Source organism: Ambystoma mexicanum, chromosome 11, assembly GCF_040938575.1.
Source record: "Ambystoma mexicanum isolate Mex_15411 chromosome 11, UKY_AmexF1_1, whole genome shotgun sequence".
Taxonomy (NCBI): domain Eukaryota; kingdom Metazoa; phylum Chordata; class Amphibia; order Caudata; family Ambystomatidae; genus Ambystoma; species Ambystoma mexicanum.
Genome location: NC_090934.1, coordinates 263,838,358 through 263,853,458, shown reverse-complemented (window position 1 = coordinate 263,853,458; position 15,101 = coordinate 263,838,358).

The following is a 15,101-nucleotide window of genomic DNA, read 5'->3' as shown; positions in this document are numbered from 1 at the left end:
AACTAATTGCGCGGCCGGTAATAGCTCTGAAAACGGACAGTAAGGGGACATTGCTACCGCCAGCAAAAAGCTGGAGGTTAAACTCCCACTTACCGCCCGACTCATGATTGGGCCAACCCTTAAATGCATCTGTAATAGTGTTACCACTGCATTTAAGGGCTAAGGCCCAAATCAGGTGAGGCCCTTATTTTCGTAAGTCTTCATTTTTGGGCAGTTCCTTTTAATTTGTTCCAACACAGACCTAAAATAACCCCACCCACCTGTGTGACTCAACCAATAAGACCTTGCTGATCGCCCCAGCACTTCTGATGGTCTGACCTATAGAGCAAACACTACAATGGAGAAGGTTCTTCTACAAGACCAAAATGCTAAGTGTTGCTGGATAAAAAGATGCATTTCACTGATTAAATCACACGCCATGAGACACTTTGGATTAAACGTAAATGCCAGGATTACCCATTTCAACCTGGGAGACAGCACTTCATTCCTGGTTTTCATTTTGCATTCTGGGAATTGTATTCCTGGGTTTATAATGGGGAAATACAGGACTACAATCCCAGAACGCAAAGTTAAAACTAGGTCTGCACTAGTGTCTCCTGAATTAAATGGATAATGTTGTCAAGTGTGGAATAATAAATCGGTGCTACGGCGTTTGAGTAACATTTCGTACCATTGCCTCTGAAAATTGATTAGGGAGTTAGTGAAGGGTTAGTCGTGTACAAGTTCAGAACATCAAGTTTATCTGAAAGGCCGTAAGGACTACCGCGGAGTCAAACCCATGCCAGGTAAACCAATTCACGTTTACTCCATCAGAGTTCAAGGTCCAATTAAGGAGTGCAGTCTTACTCGGTCGATCGCAATAGCGGCGTGAGTTCATGTCATACACTTGGCAACCATGACCATTCTTTTCCTGCATGAACAATAACTTCTGAGCCAAAATTTTCAAATCCCATTCTGTGCCGTATTTCAATGTCCGGTGTGCCACTGATGTTGCAGCCATTGCCCCGGCCTCTCCACCCCAGATATCCATCCTTTACCAGCCCTATCATGCCCGCTTGCTGTCCCTGTGGGCAATGCCAGAAATCACATGCATATGAATGGGGTTACTTTCAGTGTGCCTGTGAGGAATCCGACCATCCGCACGGGGTGAGTGTGCACTCGCCTGGGCTTTTTTTGTTTGTTTAAAAGAATGAATGATGGGGCCATTCTGGCGCACATTTTCCACGATCAGCGCCCAGCAGAAAAATAGTCATGTATTCTGGGAGGACACAGCTTACCAGTGCCACCCTCCCCTGTCATGTGTAGCTGACACCTGACAGCCGTGGGTATAGCAAAAGCCTTTGGCCATGGGCAGCCGGATTAGAATGTCAAGGCCCTATGGATTTGGATCTCCATTGTCAAACCTTGCTGGTGGCGGCGAATACTGAAAAATGTTAATTAGCAGGCCTCAGGGAAGGCCTCGGTGCAGGAAGTGACAATGGAGACCAGATGCAAACACCTCTTGGTAATGCAATGTGTCAACTTGCTACTAACACCCCTCCTTGGTATGGAAGGGCAGTGAATGTCTGTCTGGAACCACTACTTTCAGTGCAGAGAAGTATGTGAATTGTAGGAGGCAAAAGTCTGCCTGCAACTTCCTACTTCAAAGGAGGCCCATGTTGTGATCAAGAGCTGCATAGGGCTCAGTTAATTAAGGAGACACTTTGATGTACAGCAGGCAGGAAAATGGGTGGGACTTAGAAGTATATGTTGTCATCCTTCCCCTGTCTGTTGCCAAGCGCTCTGGTTCTGATCTGAAGCATCACTGAAGATTGTTGGTGGAGACCCAGGATTGGCTCACTTAAGTTTGGCTTGGCTTACACCAATCCCTGGGCCCCGTTTGGCTTTAAAAGAGGGCTGAGCCCCTCACTGATCAGATCATCTGAAGACTTTGCAAGGAGTAAGAATAAGGACTCATTTGGGCCAGAGCGGAAGGTACAGTCTACCTTATATCTTCTGCCAGTGAAGGAAGGCCAGGAGTTCTAAGAGGGAAGCAAGATCCCTCCCCTAAACATCTTCCAGGGAACAGAGGGAGATATGGGACTCAGAGGACCCGTCCAGCAGCTCCAGAACCGGTACCCAGCCAGCACAGCGCGTGCCCTGCTTGGTTCTGACAGACAGCTTCCTAGGTGGGAAGTGCTGGAAAGTCTCTGGATAAAGGACAAGGCTGTTGTCTGCTAACACCCTCCTGAGCTTTGGGCCATCCGCGTTGAAAGGACACAAGCCCTGTGAAGAAGCTAAGAGGAGTGCCACACACACATCATCCAGCGTCCATCTTCTTCAGGACAATTTTGAGACATTCGAGTCCTCGAACCGCATCCGGCTGCACCGCTGACTGTTGTCATGCCACAGTCACCAGAGCCATCCGAGACACCTGGACCAGCATTCCAGATCCACCAACCAGCACAGAGACAATGATTCTTGGCCCCGAGCCGCCGCGCCAGACAGCCTGCAGATGTCCGTTAAGCCTCACTTGCCGAACTGCCTGCCGCCTGGTACCCACAGCTGACTCCCGCCACTAACTCTGTCTCACGGACCGCAAATCTCCCTGGAACCGCTTCAATGCTGTCGAGCACCAAGATCTTCTTCAGCAACGGGTACATTGTGGTTCTGCCCCCTGATCCTTCTCTGTTGGCCCCTAGACACAGTTACAACCCTTTACCCCTTTTGTTTTGAAACCAATTAAGCTTGAACGGTAAGACCGATTGCTTTACCAACTACCCTCCTGTCAGTATCCAGAGTGCATCCCTTGCCTTTGTGAAACTGTCTGTTGTCTGTGTTCCTTTACAGTGTGGGTTGTAATTGTAGTGTGCTAAAACTGTCTGTTGTCATAATAATCAAGTAAATATGTGTATACAACCTTGACTGGACAGTCCCTTTTATCATTGGGTAACAATTGTATTTTCACTGTGTTGCAACTAACCAACAATCCACAACCTTGAGGAGGTAAGCCTGCCATCCGTCCACGTTACCAAAAACTAGACAAAGAGGTCTTATAATTCACTTGCATTCCAATCTGTTTGGATCCCTTCTGGTGTACGAGAGGTGTGGGGTTGATTGATGGTTTAGAATCCGATATTCATCCCTGGACCACTGCTGCCCCGGAAGTTGATTCGTCACAGTGCCCCCACAATTAATCAATTAAAATACATTTAAAAAACAAAATAAAGGACTTTGGAATGATAAAAGGGAATGCAGAGCAGACTTTAGAATGTATTCTGATTGGTTTTGTGAATAGTCGAGGGTTGGCTACCACGCCTGCCTCTGGCATTTAGCAAACACATGCACCATAGTTGATGAAAACGTTGCAGTGAGTGCACAGATTGTTCAAACCTTAATTATGCAAGAATGCAGAAGCAGATTTTGGGCGTCCCAGGTCTCTCACTGACACGCATTCTGGAGCTTCAACCTCCCCCTAATCAAAATATGATCTCCATCAGCCGGTATGGGTGTGCTTGGATGCTACTTTGATTTTCTCCTCGACTCCAGAAGCACATGTTGAAGACGTGCAAGACGCCCTTCATCGTCTACGTTTCAGCCACTTGCATGTGAAAATAGAAACGTGCACCTTCCATGTTTCTCATGTATAGTTCCCGGACTATGTGATCAGTCCAGAAGATCTTTCCATGGATCCCAGAAAAGTACAAGCCTTCAGCGACTGGCAGTCTCCCAGGGATGTGAAAGCCATCCAACAGTTCCTTGGCTTTGCCAACTAATTTCGCAGCTACATTTCTGAATGTGCTTGCCTGTCTCAAGATATCTCGGGCCTACTACGAGCACATCAGGCATTCCGGTGGGAGGCTGTAGTCGAGACTGCTCTTCTAACCTTGAAAAAGGCCTTCATGAGTGCGGCATTCTGCATCATCCCGACAAAACGTTGCCATTCATTGAAGAAGCCAACGCTTCTGTGAGTGCCATTGGAGCCATCCTACTGCAGTATCGCCAAGAGAGCAAGCAACAACACCCTGTAGCATACTTCTAATGGACCCTGAATTCTTGCGAACAGAACTACCTCATCTTTGAGAAAGAGCTATTGGCAATTAAGGCACCCTTGAGGAGTGGAGACGGCACCACAGGGAGGATGGCTCAATGTGGAAGTACGCACAGATCATTGCAACCTGCAATATCTACAGACTCTTCCCTGCCGCAACAGCCAGGTGGCACACTGTCTATTTTCTTCATGCAGTACAATTTCCACATCACATACATACCAGGCTGACAGAACTGGAAGGCAGATGCCTTATGCCATTCCTTGCAAAATGCAGACAACAAAGATGAACAGGGATTAGTCCTGGATTCTGAATGCCACTTCCTGTCTGCCCTTGTTCCCTTTCTTGACCAAGTCTGGCGATTTATGATAACCACCTGGCAATACCACAGTTGAGGACCAGATCAGGTTGCACTTGGGAAGATGGATGCTTGTTCCACGATAACAGGTTATAAGTACCTGCCTCCGGCGTACGGACCCCTTTCATGTCTTCGTTCTAGGACACCAAGATCACCAGACACTGAGGGTGCCAAGCAACAGCCAAAATCCCCCAAAGACAGTTCTTGTGGCCTTGTCTGGGCAAACATGTTCGACTATGTCACATCTTGTCCTGTATACGCCCAAGCGAAGGCCAGCCACCACCACCCTGTTAGACTGTTACAGCCAGAAGAAATACTGCCACAACCTTGGCATGCTATCTCAACAGATTTCATTCTGCAGCTACCCCCATCACATGGCCACACGTGCATCATAGTGGTAGTGCACTTTTATTCCAAAATGGCATTTTGCATTCCTCTGAGTGGCCTTCCGACCGCTATCGAGATGGTACAAGCCTTCTTTTATCATGTCTTCAGCCTGCACTGCCTACCAGAGAAAAACATATCCAATCGAGGATCCCAATGTACCTCTCAGTTCTGGACAGCCTTATGCCAACATGTGGGTACGGCGCAAACCCTCAGTTCTGGCTTTCACCATCAAACCATTGGCCGGACAAAGCAGATGAATCAAACCTTGGAGCACTGCATATCCTGTTTCACCAACATCCTTCAGGACAACTGGAGTGAGCATTCAACCACGGCTGAGATAGCCTACAACAACTCCTTGCACTCGATTACAGAATGTAGTCTCATCTTTTGTAACTGCGGACTACACCCTAAATTCCTACCCACTGCTCCATTGAGACCCAGTCCTGTGTTGGCAGCCGATACCATGCTCCATTGGATCCATGAAACGTATCAAATGGCTCTGAACTAGCTACAGGCCATAAAGGACCACATGAAGGAGACAGCAGAGAAGAAGAGGCCACCAGCTCCAGTTTACCAGGTGGGTGAGAAGGTTTAGCTGTCCTCACAGAATCTTCCCGCATATAACATACCACGCAAACTGGCGTGTAAGTATGTGGGGCCCTTCCGTATCTTGCAGATTGTGTCTTCTACTGCCATAAGCATTCAGCTTCCTGTCACTTGGAACATTCATTCTGTCTTCCATGTGTCCCTGCTCAAGCCTTACCTGGCTGATCCTCATCATCATTCTGTCTCTTTTCCTGGTGAAAACCCAGAATACAAGGTCAGAGGGATCTGTAATTCTCGCATCCAGAAGGGCTGCCTCTACTTTTTGATTGCCTAGAAGGGTTATGCGGCTTATGACAACTCCTGGGAGCCAGCATTGCATGTACATGCACCTCATTTGTTCCGACACTTCTTCCTCTATTTTCCCTGGACGCCTGGTGCATGGTCTGGTCTTGGAAGTGGGCAGCGTATCACGGCATCCACATTTCGTAGAAACTGCACCCTTACCTGTGGTTGGCGGCGGTTTCCTGTAGCAATGAAGGACGCAAGGTTCATCCTCATTCCCATGACAGTGCCTTTAAAAGCACTTCCATTTTCCACCCCCTCATGTTTCAGCCTTTCCCTCTAACTAGGGAGTATGTTTCTGGATGGTCTCCTTTTTGTCCTGGTACCTGCCTTCCATGTTGGTTCTCTGCCTTACCTCAATACTCCTCTTGTCCTTGCCTTTCCGTCATCTTGCTTTGTTATTCTGCCTTATCTTTACTTGCATGTGACATCTTATCTGATCTCCATTAGAAAAAAAGAAACTAGCTTTGATTTTGTTTCAATATCCCAAAGGAGAATGTGCATGGGATTCATCAACATTGACCTCTGTTGGCCAATGTCTGCATTAATTCAATTTATGAGCTGAACAGGAAAGTTACATGTGTGTTACATGTGTGCATTTTAACCCCAGAGTTTAATGTTTAATGTTAGAAAGATCATACCTTTAGAAAGGAAGCTTCTAAGAACTTAAAACACATTGCAATGAATACCTGAAGTTATATCTAACAGCCCATCTAAAATCTGCCTGGCATAATAGAAAAAATTAGCGTACAATAGGAGCATAATAGAAAAAATTAAGGTAAATGGGAAACATGATTATATCTGGGAATACACATCACACAGGAATATGTAACACTTAAAATTGTTCCTTCTGATTTACAGAATATAATGAAACCTTATTTTATTAAACTTGCACATTCACATCCAATGTTTTCGCAATTAAACAAAATGCCTCTCCATAACACAAAGAGTGACATTCGCTCCCAACATTGCAGTCATGGGCCCTCATTACAACCCCGGCGCTAAACCAGGCGCTATTAGCACCATGGTTGGTGCCGGTGTTGTAACGAGTCCGCCATGGTGAAATGGGGAAATACCGCCCCTTTCCAAGGTTGGCGGGGCGGTATTTCCCCATTTCACCATGGCCCTTCCCCATTCCCATTTTTGCCCCATAGGGCTCAATGGGACTGGGGAAGGCGCTAAGTACGGTACCGCAAATTGCGGTACCGTAATTAGCACCGAGGTCCCTTTGCGGCACCCTACTTTAACGGCTGGTAAAACCAATCGTTAAGGTCGGGTCCCACAAAGGGACCTCGTAATCAGGCGTTAAGGGTTTAACAGCGCCAACACCTTTTACGGCGCCGTTAAACCCTTAACGCCAGGGTCGTAATGACCCCCATGGAACTCAAGGGGAAGAGCTCTTCCTTCAAAAGACACAAGATATGGGCAGGGGATAAGCATATTAAATAGCTAGTGCAAAAATATATTAATATTATAAAATTAATATTGAAGACTATTTCTGGATACAACTGGGGATGCAGATAGCCTGGGAGCTGACACTATCTGGATGAAAGGGTGTCAAGACTGCAGAGGAAAGAATGGATTTCAGAGAGAAATGAGCAAACCATATATTGATGATTTATTTCGAAACGGTCAGCTGAAAAGGGACTTTGCTGAGGCAGTAACTTCAGATTGAGCATACAAGCTGTTCTCCAAAAATAAGAAGCCACATTAAAAATGCAAGTATAGAAAGCCCCAGTATTGTGCCCCGTGTCTCGCATTTAAATTGAGCACCAAGTTAGATGGGACACTAAATCAAGGGCTGATGATAGACTGGTGTGAGTGATACAGTGAGTAAGATAACTCTTTCAAATACCAACCATTAGAAACATTACACAATTTTGAAAGAAATAGTGTTTGATTTCGGTTTTTGTTTTATTTTCTGTATTACATTCAGAAATCTGAACGAGACGTGCTAGTACTGTCCCATGTTCTGCAATTAAGGCATAGTGAAGCATATGCGATATTTACAGTACATCTTTTGCACAATATACCAATAGGATTTACCAAGAGAATGGAAACTGCTAACTCAGAGTAGCATACTCCAGGACCATTGTTCAGACCCTGGGCCTTTCCCGCACGGGGTAACATTCTCCTTGCTGAACTCCGCAATGCCTCCCTGAAAGCTGTCCTGCTTGTCACTACCCTTCTCATCAAAGCGCTGGCAAAATCAAATCACATCACCCCTAACACCCAGCAGGTTCTGACAGGCCCAGAGGGCAATGCCTCAATACCCAGCCCAACTGCCCAGGGTGGGCTGGGTTTGTGGACCTATGTGGGCAAGTTTGATCACCAATTTCACATTTCAGCTGGTCGTTTTGACCAATGGTATCCATGTATAGGATTTACAGAGTGCAAGCCTGTACCAATGGTACTGGCATCATGTGCTTTAAAATGTGTCATTCATAACACATTGGGCCTCATTACAAGTATGGAGATGTGGGAAACAATTGCAGTAATTAGTGGAATTACTGCTGCTGTACCGCACTGACACTGTATCGCACTGCCGATGTACTGCACTACTGCTGTATCGCACTGCCGTACTAGGAGTTTTGGAGGTACAGCAGAGGCTTTACCAATAGTTGATAGCTGGAGGTAAATCCTCCCTTCGCATCCAAAGATAGGCAGTTTTACCGCAGCAGAATTACCACCGCTCACTGTAAATCCAGATACATCTCCATGTCCATGGAGTACTGTGGACTTTTTAAATGAGGATTAACAACACCTCACCAAGCAGCTGTAAGGGTTAAAGATGTACTGCCGAATTACTGCCAAACTCATAATTAGGTCCCCCGTCTCACGGTTCAACATAAAACAGCTTTTTTTTTAAAGAAATCATGAAATGCAAATCACAAAAGCATCTGCTCTCTTCATGCCTGGGCCTATTTTTTTGTCTTGGTCTGACCCTGCCTCCAAGGCCGCATCCCCATGACAATGTCCTACACCACATACCAGGCTATGGCAAACAAGCTATACCCAGACTGAAGGACGCAGCCTCTCTGGAGGTTACAGCAGCATTCGAAGCCCCTACACCACCAGCGCAGAGATACATAAAGGAACGGCTTAGCCTTTCTATTAGGGCACCACACTCAGGAATAACTCACCACCACAAATCACTCCTGTAAAGGAAAACCCTCTCGCCCACTGGATGCCTGATAACACTTCTCCCCCACCATTCATTCCTCTTTTTATCCTACGCCTCTTGTCCTTCACCCTCTGTATTCTCCCTCTTTATATGTAGAGCGCACCATTTCTATTCACCAAGGCTTGCACTCTGTAAATCCTATACATGGATACAATTAAATGGAAGATTGCCAGAGCAATTGGAGCAGATATGAGGTATGTCTAATACAAAACATGTCATCCATCACGTTAGTGTTTACGTTCGTCTCCCTACATAAGAGAGGGAAACCCCAGATGTGAGTCCCTTGCTCACTGTGCCAAAGGCAACTAACCTGCACATTACTGATGAGGCCCAACTCTGCCGAAACATGTGTGGGGTTGCTTGTGTGCTTGTGCAGAGGGGACATGTGGTGGCAGGACCATTGCTAATTTGCATAGGGCTGATCTGCCTTTGGAATAGTGTAGACAAACAATGGTATGTAAGGTTGCCCTGAGCCAAGTCAGTTATGATTAATTAAAAACTTTCCATCCATCACTTTTTGGTTTTGGAAAATGTTTCTTGCCATTGTCCTTCTCTTAATCTTATGAGTAAAGAAAGCCCATTGCCTGATGCCACCATATCTACCCTAGCTTAGAGGTGGAAACAGACAGGGAGCTCACAAGGACAGGTCTCCAATGGGTTCAATGACTTGAGGCAGTTAAAAGAACCAGGGGATATTCAGAGGCAATTAAGAGTTCGGAACCCTCCAATATAGAGTTGGCTTTGGACTCTCGAGCTGAAGAGCTATGACACACTTCCCAACCCATCCTTGGCTGCTTAAAAAGTAAGTGCTGGCCAATGACGGTAGGAGGGCAGTGACATAGTGTAACCAAAGCAGCAACCAGAAAAGCCAGTGAGCTGTAACAGCGCTATGGTGCTGATCTGGTGCCTTATAAAAGACCTCTGAGGACATAATGAACGTGTACACACGCCATCAGACGGAGTGAAGGAACTCCCAAACCCAGCTGCCACGCTGATTTTGATGACAATGGACGCAGAACCGTCAAGAAGACCCCGAAAGGTTGCACTGGTCCAAACACCTAATGGAAAAATGTACGAAGAGGCATTGTGGGAGGATCTGGTCCTGGGATAATGTAGTTAGCAAGAGGTGAGTTTAGGTGTCTTAAACGGGGCACATGGAAGTCAGTTCTCGATCTGTGTTGATGATGTGCTGACCTGCTCAAGAGGACATGATTGAACATTCCAGTTTCGTCTTTGAGAAAGCATGTGGCCATGCTCTGGAGTTAGCTGGTTGTCTCCCCCCGCATTATTACGAGAAAAAAGATGTGGTCATTTTTTCATTCGATTTTTTCGCGTATGTCCATCTTTAATATCATCAATTACATCGGAGATGATATCAACTATGCAACCATTACCACTGAAATCATCAAATATATCTATATGGTTTCATTACTACTAGGAAAGAAGCTTGACCTTCAACAGTGCACACTAGCAATACCCCCATGGCAAAGCCTGCTTCCATGTGCCCCCATCATTATTAACTGGACATGGTTTATGTCCATGCAATGGCCGCATTATGCTTTTATGTCATTTTCTCTGGGCACTGCACACACAATCCTTTGCTTACAGCAATGTGTGTACAAGACTGCTCATCCTAAAAAAGCCACAGAGTATGGCCTTCAGCTATGCCCTGTGAGTACTGTGCCAGAGGGCTGGCCAGTGGGCATGCCTCTGACCCAGTACCTCTCTGGTTAGTACTCACAGGGAGCAGCGCAAATGCATGCACAGGGCACATTGCGCGCACACCCATGGCCCAGGCGCAGTGCTCATCCCCGGGGTACCCAGTGTGCATGGCCTACGGGGTATTGTGCCTGAGCCTGGTCTACTCTACAGCCACGCATTGGTGAGATCATATATGATGAAGACAGTGATGTTGCTGATGTTGTCCTTTGTGATGCCATCTCTAAAGCCCATTTGTGATATCTTGACAAGTACATGGCCGGGGTGGGGGTAGGAGGGGGGCGGAGTTCTGTTTATGTTGGTAACCGCAACTGGTGAAGTGCTTTGGTTTTAGGTTCAGCATAGTAAGTATACGGTCCCTCTTTGTCTGGAAAGTTGCATGTTTTTTTACACAGTTCATTATGTTGCCATATCATAGAACCATACATTCCCACAGTAAGGTATTTTGATTATTTATTTGTGATGCTATATTTTTTCCATCTAAGCCCCATTTTGGAAGGGCCGTGCCCCGGGTACAGACTCCTTACCTGCAGTGCCTGCTGGACATGGCTCATATGTATGCCCAACGGGTACTGTGCCGGGGCTTTACCATAACAAATGTGGCAATGGTATGCCATAGATCCATGGCACTCTGTAAGTGTTGTGGCAACCCAACCAGCTATTGGTGTGAACCAGCATTCTTTAGCACATGCTGTGCACACAGATTTATACCTGTGGATGCTGGCAGAAGTAGGCACCAAAATAATTGATAAACCAAAAATAAAGGTAACCTTAACCCCTGTGTGCCCAGGAGGGCCTGTACCGTGTCACAAGTTCAGAATTTCAGCTTGCAATTGTCGTTTGGGCACAAACAAAGTAGGGCCAGAAAATAGAGCCTTCCCTCTTAGCTGCACAACAGAAAAGTACAAAATGCACAATTTCACGAACGAAGGCTAAAGCCTCCTTCGTTCTGATGAGAAGAGCGCACGTACCCACCTACTCTGATGCAAGCAGCCCTGTAGATACCAGCCAATCACACGCCATAAAAACAGGCAAATACGCTCAATTTAAATAAATATGGAGCAAAAATACTCCAAAATAAAACTGGGAAACAACGGACTGCTAGGGTCTTGCCCCTAGCTTCAAGGCACTCAGGAACACAGCTATGCTCAGATAAGTCTTATCAGTAGAGTAGCGGCACAGGGGGTGCGCTAATATTATTACTGCCTGGTCTAAAGAGGAAAATCCAAGTCAAAAGCATCTTCTACTTTGCATAAATTAGCAGGTGCAAGAAAGTAGGGATTACAAAATGGTGCCTGGTTGTGAGTTAGAATATATGTTTACTCCTCTAAAAATACCCCTGGGGGAATCAGAATTACTTTTTGACCCTCTAATGGCCCCTGCCCCAGGCCTCCATGCTGATCCCAACATCCCAAGCTGGCTTTGTGAGACCGGCGCCTCTCTTGCCAGGTTGAGCCTTACATTCCGGAGTGCCATGCCTTATATCCCGGAGTGCCATGACTCACATCCCAGAGTGTCATGCCTTACATCCCAGAATGCTATGCCTTACATCCCGGAGTGCCATGCCTTACATCCCGGAGTGCCATGCCTTAAATCCCCGAGTGCCATGCCTTACATCCCAGAGTGCCATGCCTTACATCCCAGAATGCTATGCCTTACATCCCGGAAGTGCCATGCCTTACATCCCGGAGTGCCATGCCTTAAATCCCCGAGTGCCATGCCTTACATCCCAGAGTGCCATGCCTTACATCCCAGAATGCTATGCCTTACATCCCGGAAGTGCCATGCCTTACATCCCAGAGTGCCATGCTTTGACCTTCCTGAAATCTACAGCCCAACACCTCTCTGACAGAATTGCAAAGCAGGGCATTGGCCTCTAACTGAGCTGTCTTCTTCCTTTCATGCCACATGCACAGTCCATGCTTTGCCCTCAGCGTACTCCTGCATTTTAAAGTAGATGTTCTTACTTTGATTGATTAATGTATCGATGCTCTGATGCAGCTGTCAAGTGGTGCGAGGCTTCTATAAACTCCAATAAATAAATGCATATGATACATAATTTACCTTAAGCCTTCTGGCATCCCCTTTTCTTTATATAACAATTATTTGCACATGGAGTGGCTAAAAGGGGGTTTCTCTTGAGTTGGACTCTCTGGAGTAAAAACAAATCAATAAACCCACCTAAAAGTGGGTGCTACAGATTCAGACGCCTTTCTCACAAAGATGGACCTGGGACATGGCCTCAGCATTGATCCGTGGGAGGCTGCCTTCAAGCAGCCTCTGCCACCAGCCAATGTGCTCTTCACTCGCTGAACCCATGTTATGGTATGCTGTGTAAGGGGATGCTTGGGACCAAGAGATAGGGGCATCCCTCTGCCATGTGGTCGAGGGGGTGCAATATCCATGTGTATATCTCGGCCTCAGTACTTTAAAGAGATAACGGGAATACAGCTTTACCTGTATCTGGGCCACATACACGTCCCGTCCAGGGCCCTACCACCTATTTATTTATATATTTCACTGTAGCAGAAGATGTCCTCCTAACATGCTCTCCACAGTGGCCGCCCCTAATGCTCATGACATCTCCTGTGTGGGATGCACGTCCCGTCCAGGGCCCCACCGCATATCACTGTGAGACCACCTGCAATCCTTGCTCTTGGACCATAGCCCTGCAAGCAGAGGATGTCCTCCTAACATGCTCTCCACATTGGCCGCCCCTAATGCTCATGACATCTCCTGTGTGGGATGCACGTCCCATCCAGGGCCCCACCACATATCACTGTGAGACCAACTGCAATCCTTGCTCTTGGACCATAGCCCTGCAAGCAGAAGATGTCCTCCTAACATGCTCTCCACAGTGGCAGCCCCTAATGCTCATGACATCTCCTGTGTGGGATGCACGTCCCATCCAGGGCCCCACCACATATCACTGTGAGACCAACTGCAATCCTTGCTCTTGGACCATAGCCCTTGTAGGGGAGGGGTGGTCCAAGGGACCCCCCCCTGGCCTGCATCTCCACCCCAGGTGAGGGCCATGGCTCATTGGGCGTCCCCTCCTTACCACCAGGGCCCAGGTGATGGATGGCTCACCTGCTGAAGACATTGCCCGCACGTATTAAATTTAGCTAGGCCTCAGAAACCATTTTTTGTCTGCTAGAGATGGTGTGAGCTCAGCGCGCTGTAGCGCGACCCCCACCTTCAGAAAGTTTCAGTCCTCCTTGTCTCCGCAGCACCATGGTAGATCCGCTGCAAGCCCGTTCCCACGAACAAGACGGGCATGATCTAGCGTAAATCATTAACATTGTAACAGTTCACCTTCCGCAGTGTATTGCTGCTCCCACAATGACCCGGTCAGCAAGGTCTGGGCGATGGGAAGATCTGTAGAATGGTCATCTACTGAAAGCAGACAGGTACCCAAATATGAATGTACGAAACCACTTTTTACACATGTATCCTCTCCATACAACCACTCTTACTAAAGAAACCTGTGAAATTGTGTAATTATCGTACATGACACCAGCCGTGAAGGCCCCACACCCCTTGCAGTGGTGTGCAAATGATAAAAGCATTTCCGGGGATTATTCTTCATAAGTATCATCGAAAGCCCCACGCCCCGCGGTCCCGCGCCACAACTGAACTGATGCTGCTAGGGTACACAAGAAAACGAATGTAACCATACCACGGGCACATGTGAAGAGTGTGCGAGAATGCACTCGTCACACGTGTATGTCTAAGCCCCTCACGTGCCACCTCCGCCACGTACAGTGGCGAGTTACTTTCTATGTACCCCACCAACCCCAATAATACCTCACTTACTGCAAATGTATATGCATATAACTAAATACTGTAGTTGTTAAAACATAGTGTACGAATAAGGTGCTCAGACTGGGTATAATCGAGACACATCCAGCAAAGTTTAAATGCATGTTTTAAAATGATTTGAATAAGTATTATAGAGTGTTCAAATGTTTGTGATGTTTTTACCTAAAATCGGCAACACACGAGGGAGATACCTTTGTGAAATGCATGCAAGGCCATTCCCCCTCCCACCCTGCGAAGGCTGCCAAGACATGAGAGCAGAGGCCCGCGCTGCGCTACTCCGCCTCCCCCAACCAGACTGGAGCCGCTTCAAAGATTTGTAGCCCCCTCTGCAGCACCCAAGGCCACGGCCCGCCACCTGCATTAGTTACAGCACAGCAGTAAACCTCTGCCTGAACACCCACTTCCAAAGGCGCCCCCTCGTAAACCCCATAACCCACCGGATCATCTTAGACCTATGGCCCTGTGCAATCAGGACACCCAACACTCTGACAACACACAGCGGCACATCCATAACAACTTCTAACAAGACAGAAAGACCTGTACCGCCCGTCCCAAGCCCTGAAGCTTAGCACCTCGACCTATGGCCCCGGTCAACAGGACTCTGGTAACCGTGTCCTGACGTATTACCGCCAGACCCCTCACAAGGTACATTCCTCCTGTGTTGCATTAACCTGTAGAATAACCTATTGGAAGATTTACTAAAAAAGATAATATT